Source organism: Diabrotica undecimpunctata, chromosome 4 (assembly GCF_040954645.1).
Source record: "Diabrotica undecimpunctata isolate CICGRU chromosome 4, icDiaUnde3, whole genome shotgun sequence".
NCBI lineage: Eukaryota > Metazoa > Arthropoda > Insecta > Coleoptera > Chrysomelidae > Diabrotica > Diabrotica undecimpunctata.
The window spans coordinates 59,637,631-59,645,964 of record NC_092806.1 but is presented as its reverse complement, the minus strand read 5'-3'; the positions used below and the strand labels follow the sequence as shown (position 1 = coordinate 59,645,964).

General features: G+C 30.6%; 1 long non-coding RNA gene across 1 annotated transcript; it reads left to right on the top strand.

Moving 5' to 3' along the window:
* The first annotated feature begins 768 nt into the window (after window positions 1–768).
* Window positions 769–7,393, top strand: LOC140439576 (uncharacterized). The gene is made up of 2 exons (XR_011950654.1): window positions 769–886; window positions 3,223–7,393. It is a non-coding gene; the product is annotated as an uncharacterized lncRNA (long non-coding RNA).
* The last annotated feature ends 941 nt before the right edge of the window (window positions 7,394–8,334 follow it).

Below are 8,334 nucleotides of genomic sequence, written 5' to 3'. Positions count from 1 at the left end.
GTAAAACCGCGAAAGGCTCATTAAATCAGTTATGGTTTCTTAGATCGTACTCACATTTACTTGGATAAGCGTGGTAATTCTAGACCTAGTACGTGCAAACAGAGCTCCAAACTGAGACGACAGGAGCGCGTTATTAGATCAAAACTAATACCGTATGTATTACATTAATACGTAAAAACTTACATACATTGTATTTATGTTTATGGTAAATGGTCCTCCTCCTCTCTTTATCCTTCGTAAGGATGTGGTGACGTTATGGTATTTGACGAATGGTTGCTCTCCAAAATTCTCTCTCCTGGGCGCGGTGTGCTGCCTCAGACAGAGAGTAACCGGTAGCGCACTTTATTTGATCTGACCATCGGAGTGGCAATCTTCCTCGGGTTCTTTTACTATCTACCTTGCCTTCAACCACCAACCTCTCCATGCCTTCCATTTGTCTGGTAATGTGTCCAAAGTACCTCAATATATTTTAGTTGATGATTGTGGTAAGCCTGTTAAATGGTATCCCCACAAATTTTATGAAATAAAATCTAGATGTTAAAAAAAACCCAGAATTCCTTTAAAACTACAAAAATATATTCAGACACGAATTAGTGGTTTATATACTTTTTATAAACGTGTTCAGAATCTAGGCCCAATCAGTAACAATGTTAATAAACATCAAATTTTCTCTAAGTTACTTGCAAGTACGCCAATGAACTTTTTAAATTAAAACTACACAAAAAGTCGTCTATTGAAAGCTACTAAAACATAAAAATATTTTGTACACTTCAATTATTCGTCTATTATATGTTTTAAACTTGTTTGTGTGTTGTATTAAAATTAAAGTTTTTTTTAAAATGAGTTGGAAAGATTTTGATGTTTTAATCGGTGAAATTTTCAAAGAGTATGTATTAAACAACGTTTCTTAGTATTTTGGATAATTTATTATAAACAAACTTTAGTATTTGCAATAGGTATTTAACCTCTTTTTTATTTTAAGTTCATTTCCCCATTTATTATGCAATTCTTCTATAGTTATTATAGTTGTCTTTAAGCCCTTATTAAAAAAAAATAATATGTGAAATTTGTCTTTAGGCCCTCATTATAAATAAAAATAATATGTGAAATAAACCCAATAATATACTTTTCTGCATTTAAGTAGTTTTTAACGTTAGTATTTTAACGTAGACTCGATTTTTCCAGCTTTAGTGTTTTTTGCTAACTTCTGCATTTGTGTTCAGGTGTTTCTTTCCTAAGTTCTTTTAATATTTCCGCATATGTGACGAATTCTACAGAAAATATCCACTTTTTTAATGCCAAAAACATTGATTTTGAAATTTGAGAACACACCCTTAACCAATTTTTTTTATTCTTTAGTAGGTACTTAAAACTAAAGAAAAACGTAGTGTCGCTACTCATACCAAGGATAATCGTGCCTTTTTTGTGATATTTCAAACATTGAATGCGCCAAATTATAGTGATTCTGGAGTGAAAAATGTCGCGAATTAAATCACTGTAGAATCTGTTCAAAAGCACCTAAAAACCTTAAAAAAACCAGAAATGAAGGCCTTCTTTACACTTTTAAAATGATCCTTTTTTTATCGCTTTATTCACAATCTACAGGGTGAGTTTCAAGTACAGAAAGCCTCAATTATATCGGAAACGGCTTGCACGATTTTTATAAATTTTGGTCTGTAAGAAAGAGTCTTGTGACTAAAACTTTAGGAAAAAATAGTGCCATCACCCGAAACAAGGTTAATTACGAAATCTCAGAAATTGAATAAGCGACATTATAGTGTTTTGGTAGTGTAAAAATGTCTTGACTTAAAATCATTGTAGAATCTGTTCGAAAGCATCTACAAACCTTTTAAAAAACATGGAGCTCCTTTATAGTTTTAAAATAATGTTTTTGTTTTTTCATTCTCAATCTATACGGTGAGTTTTAATTATGAAAAGCCTTAATTATCTCGAAAACAGCTTACACGATTTTAATAGATTTTGGTGTGTAAGAGTCTTGTGATGGGGCCAATATTATGGTGGTATTTACATTTTTGTTAGATCTTTCGTCTTTCTGAAAATCTAATAAACTTTCTTATTTTAAATCGATATCGCTGTATATTTTTATCTTTTGTAGTACTCAAGAAATAGTGATTCTTTTTTATATTTTTTTAAATAATATTCCCTATAGATAAATGCCATAATTTCGAAGTTATTGCTACATTTACATAATCTTCGCCGAAGTTAAATTAATATGTTTAGACGAATAAACTCATTAAATTTGAATAATCTTTTATAATTTTTATCCTAATAATATCATAACAAGGTCTACTGACAATAAATTAGCAAAAAATTTATCAAAACTGGTGCAGTAAACGGTTTATCCAAATTATAACACAGAAAACATACAGCAGCTAAAAACAAATTCATGTTCGAGGCATGTCAATATTTGAGTAGTAGAAAAATTAAGAATTTTAGAAAACCAGTAAAGGTGATTACAGCAGAGTTTCTGTCAGTGTTAAGTATTGTCAGTTAACTTCAATACAACAAGCCATGTGACTTTTAAAAGTTTGCAATAAATTTTACATTATCCCTGACTGCTCAATTCTTCTTATCTCTGTGGCATTCTTATCTTTCTGATTCCTGAATATTGGCAGGTTTTGTTTTATAAACGATGTTTTTTAAGTGATCTCACAGGAAATAGTCTAAAAGATTCTTGTCGAGTGATTCAGCGCATTCCTAAATCCAAACTGAGTTTCATCTAGGTCTCTTTCGTAACGATTTCTTATTTTTCCATGAATAATACGAAGAAAAATTTTTAATGAGCGGCTCATCAGATTTATTAAGTTCTATTCGTCGCATCTTTTTGCTCACTGCTTATTACTACTGAAAAATTAAAAAAATATCAAGTGTTAACCTTGAGTATCTTTTACAAATTTTGTCTAAAATTTTACGTAGAATCTAAAAATGTAATAATATACGGGGTGTTTTTTTTTAATAACAAAGCTGTTGTTCATTTTCCGTATAACCGGAACTGGCATGTCTATCAAAATAGTTTTTTTAATTTGTCAATTTAAACTTGTATTTCCCACAAACAAATTTTCATAAATATCGTTTCCGAAACTGGTTTCCGGTATATAGATGTAAGATCGTCATGAAACGGGCTGTACATACTTCTTTTTTTATATGTTCATTTTATTCATTTTAATAGGTTTTATACTTATAAAGCAATTATCTTTTTAGCTACTCATATACATCTATAACATCTAGAATACCATTTTCTCCACTTACTAAAAGACAAAAAAGAAGCATAATGGATGAAGAGTATATCCATAAAAAGTTTCGGTATAGGAGGTATTTCGAAAAGCAGAAATTTGAACAAGCTGTAGAAAAATATAGAAGAGAGGCAATACAGAGGTTTTCCAACTATGAGCATAATCAGTGTGCACAAACCTGTTCAGATGGACTCACAAGATGTTTGAATGCTGGCAACGCTTTAAATTTTCATGATATAATAGACGAAGAATCACAACTAACAAAGGCATCAAGTGAGACTGAAACAGCGGACGAAGGATCGTCCACTATTACTAGTAGTGAAACTGAGGAACAAATTTTGCTTCTTTATGACAGACCAAACTCAGTAACTTTCAGTGGGAAACAATGAATTTGTCATGACGACCACTATGTTTGTAAGAAATTCGTTAGTGTGTTTTTTTTATTAAATATGTTACTTATATGTCAAACATAATAATTTATACATCAGTTAAGTAAAAGACAAATATCTTTTTAGATGTGCTTAATCATCAAATGTTATAAATTGTTTTAAGTGAATTTCAAAAACTGCAGCATATTTAAAAGTATAAACTTATAAAGCCAAAGATAAATTGATTAAGTCTTTTTCCAGGTAAAAATACTTTTATTAAGTTGTAAAATACTGAAAACTTTTCGTTTCAAAACTTCCACAAAATTTATTATACTTTGTTATCACTACAGCTGTTTCGGCAGAGTACTTTTTTCAACTGATCTATTTTTGGCATGCATTTACACTGTATAGTCTTCAACTAAATAAGTTGTGGAGGGGAGAACTATTCGTCTCAAGTTTTTATAGATGCTAATAAAGATAGCTTAAGGCCTATATTTTTAAGAATAAAGTAAAGAATTTTAAATTGGTCATTAAAAGAATAATTATAGTCTAGAAGGTGAAGTGTCTACGTAAAATCTATTTTTCTAGTATTGAAAGTCCTTTTGTGCTCTGCTATCCGTTTGGTAAAAGTTCTACCAATTTGACCGATGTAAGTTTTTGGATAGTCGCCATATTTAAGTTTGCATAAACCGCTGTGTAAGTGCTTTTTCTTTTGGTTCTTGTTGTTCTTAATATACTTGCCTAAGTTGTTGTTTGTTTTGTAAGCTGGTGTTACTTTTTCTTTTTTATGTGCACATAGTATGTACACAACGCTATCTTTATGAAAATCTGTGGAAATTAACAATTTAAAAAATATAGACATAATTCAGAATTCTAACTTGAGACAAACAGTTCTCCCCTCCTCAACTTATTCAGTTGAAGACTATAAAGTGTAAATTCATGCCAAAAATAGATCACTTACTTGAGTAAGGCACTCTCCCAAGATAGCTGGATTGATAATAAATTATAATATATTTTGTGGAATTTTTCAAAATTTATTTTATTTTATGTGATCTTTCAACTTCTCTTCAATGATTTATTTACAATTCGTTAGCTTTGTTAAAAATTTATTAAGAAAGGTAGACAGACTATTATATACTAAGAAATAACCTATTAAAAAGGGGAACATATGGTATAACATTAAACAATTACAATTTTTTAAAGAAAATTTGACATATTGGTTTAAATTTTGAATTCACTGCTGTTTATGAACCTCCCCTGTTTTTTTGCTAAGAAACTTACCTTAGTTTTATGTCATTGTAACATGAAATAACCTATACTTACCTATAACCATAGACATATAATACAAATAGACTGACTGTTGCAACACAGGCCCATTTCCCCCAATGCGACAGAGAAAACTGATGCAATGCAGTCCCTTCATCTCTTTCTTATGGGACGGATTTATCAACCACGTGATCTAAATGACCAACAATGGGCAGGTCACGTGGTCGATAAACATTGTCTATCAGAAAGATGTGCAGGAACTGGTTTGCGTCAGTTTTCTCTGTCGCACTGAGGGAACGGGCCTGTATTGCCACAGTCTGTCTATTTGTATTACATGTTTATGCCTATAACTATAGACATATAATATAAATAGACTCACTACTGCCATACAGCCGCGTTTCTTAAGTGCGACAAAGAAAACTGACGCAAAGCAGTCCCTGAATCTCTTTCTAATTGGTTGGTTGTATCGACCACGTGACCATCTCATTGGTCATTTAGGTAACGAGGTCGACAAACATGCCAATTTAGAGAGAGACACAGGGACTGCTTAACGTCAGTTTTCTCTGTCGCACTGGGAGAACGTGACTGTATTACAAAACTAAATCTATTTGTATTATATGTTTATGCCTATAACATTATTATAACACAGAAACCTATCAAAATATATTTATATTTTATTTTTGAATTATTTATTTACTTATCGCTAGTTTTCTAAAATAACTCCCTTTTCTGATAGATTATAAATCTGTTAAATAAAAAAAATCGACAAAAATATCGGGGGGAACATGATTCATATGTTTTAAATTCAAATCTTTCCAACATCTCTTTCTTAATATGTTGACGTTATATGCATTGTGAATGTATTTTTTGATTTCCTGTGGTAATATTTATTGACAAAAAATTCCCTTAAAAAATATGTTACTTAAAATTAAGTCTAAAAAACCTTTCTAACTTTAAAAACTATTTTTCCTCTACTCAACTACTTCCTTATCAATGAAGGTTGGTTTCTCTGGAGGATTCGTGTGTTCCCTGGACATTCTTAAAATATTTTTTTTCTTGTACTAATGTGTAACTTATAAATATTGTTTTATTTTTACAATTATTTTTATAAATATTCTAACACAATTACAACAGAATATGCTGGACCATTATCATATAAAATGAAATAAAGTATCATTTTAGCTTGTAAACTTTGTACTAATGGGTCTGATGAGAGAGCAAATATTGTAAAATACAAAACCGGTCACGTCTTTTATAACCAACAATTGAATTTATAATTCAATTAATTTACATCATCTAAATTCGGGTTCGTTCGGAAAAATATTCCCATGAGACTTTTTTGTATAATTACTTTTATGAGATACCCCAAAATAAGGATCAGGCGAAAAGTTATTCAAATTTTTTTAAATAAGTTTTTTTATAAACAAATTGTAACAATCAAGTTTTTCAGCCCGGGCAAATTTTTTTTTAATTTTTTTAATCATTCTTTACAAAATAGTTTCTTTGTAGTGTTTCTGTAAACTTGATCATTTTCTAGTTATAAATAATTTAAAACTGATAAAATCGCAAAATTACGATTTTCAAGGCTCAAAAACACAAGTAAAAAGTATTTTCGGCGTATTTTATTTTAAGCCATTTTTTTTTTATTCGTTAATAAAGCACTTATGAGAGGATGGGCGCTCGAGCTGCGCCGCAGCTCTATAGAAGAGAGAAGTAAGATCTATGGAACAAATTTTTGCTGGTTTAAACTCTCATTGTACAAATGGGCGCTCGGCCTGCCATATGAGCTTCATCATTAATTAGAAAACAATGGTTTAATAGTTACTTATGCACCAAGGGTGTTATTAAAATGATTACGCCCGCAGAGCAACATAATCCAGCCCGATCACCTATGGCCCTAGGAATGAATGTTGCTCTTTGGACATAATCATCTGGTAACACCAGTGGTACATACAAAATATGGATATATATTTAGTAGATGCAGTAAAATAAAAGTTAAAGTCTCAATTTTAGTTTTATATTATGTGAAGTGAAAACAAATCTTGAAGAACAACTGGGCGACCTATTGAACTTTATTTTGGGGTATCTCATGAAAGTGTTTATGCAAAAAAATTTCATGAGAATATTTTTCCGAACGACTCTGAACTTTTCACCTTGTCTAAAAAGTGGATAATTTTTTCTTTAGATATTTATTTCTTTCTTTCATTATTATTGTTACAGCGCCATAGTATTGACAACACAGATTCGTTATTTTTCTAATAAAATAAATAATTCTGATTCTTGCCTTTTATTAGCGATGCATCCTACATGGTTCATGACGAAAGCAAAATAAATGAAAAACATGTATATATTTTGAGAAATTTTGTTTCTAAATATGCCTTTACGATGTAAAATTCATATTTTATGACTCTAATTTAGGGCAAAAGACTTAATAAAATCGTAAAAAATACATTGAACAAATATTTTTGTATATAGTTAATGTATTTTGTATCTGTAAGTTTAGTTTTGTATATTTTAATAAAATATGTATTTCAGAAAAAATTATGGTTGTTTGTTTTACTTATTTCAAATATACTTTTCTTATTTTTTTAATTTAGTATTGTATATCACATTCATATTTCTATAGTTATGTTTATGTGATAGTTGGTTTAGTATTCTCAACAGAGATAGTGTAGTAGGGTTTTACCCCCTAAGTATTAAAACTGAAAATATTTTTAAATTATAATAGAAGGAATTTACTCATCATCATCATCATCATTCAATCTTCGCTTATCCACTGCTGGACATAGATCTCCCTCATAATTTACCATCTATTTCGATATTGTGCCTCTTGCATCAAATTCCTATGGCAACGTTTTAGATCGTCAGTCCAACGTGTTGGTGGACGACCTCTGCTTCGGTAGGCATCATCTCTTGGTCTCCATTCCAGTATCCGCTTTGTCCATCTATTATCTGTCATTCGAGCCACGTGACCTGCCCAGTTCTATTTTAGTGTTGCTACTCTCTCTACTGCATCAGCCACTCCTGTTCTTTGTCGTAGCTGGCGATTTGGGATCTTGTCTCGTAGTGAAACGCCCAACATAGCACGCTCCATCGTCCTTTGACACACACGGATCCTTTGAACTGTTCTCCAGTTCAAAAGGAATTCACTATTAATTTAAAAATAAATATATTATTAACAATTGATCTATTGATCGGAGTTGAAAGTACATATTGGCGGCATAGATAATGTCTTCGGTTCATACAGAATAACATTTAAGCTGATATTGAAAAGAAAAAAGTATTTAGATATTTATAGGTATAAATACGGTATATATCGGATCGTAAGAGGATATGAGAATATTATTTCATAACAGTTAGCGTAGGTGGATAATGTTATTGTTTATACGTTACGGCTGATATTATAAACAGTAGTTCACCTACTGTATAGAAATAAAATGTGTTAA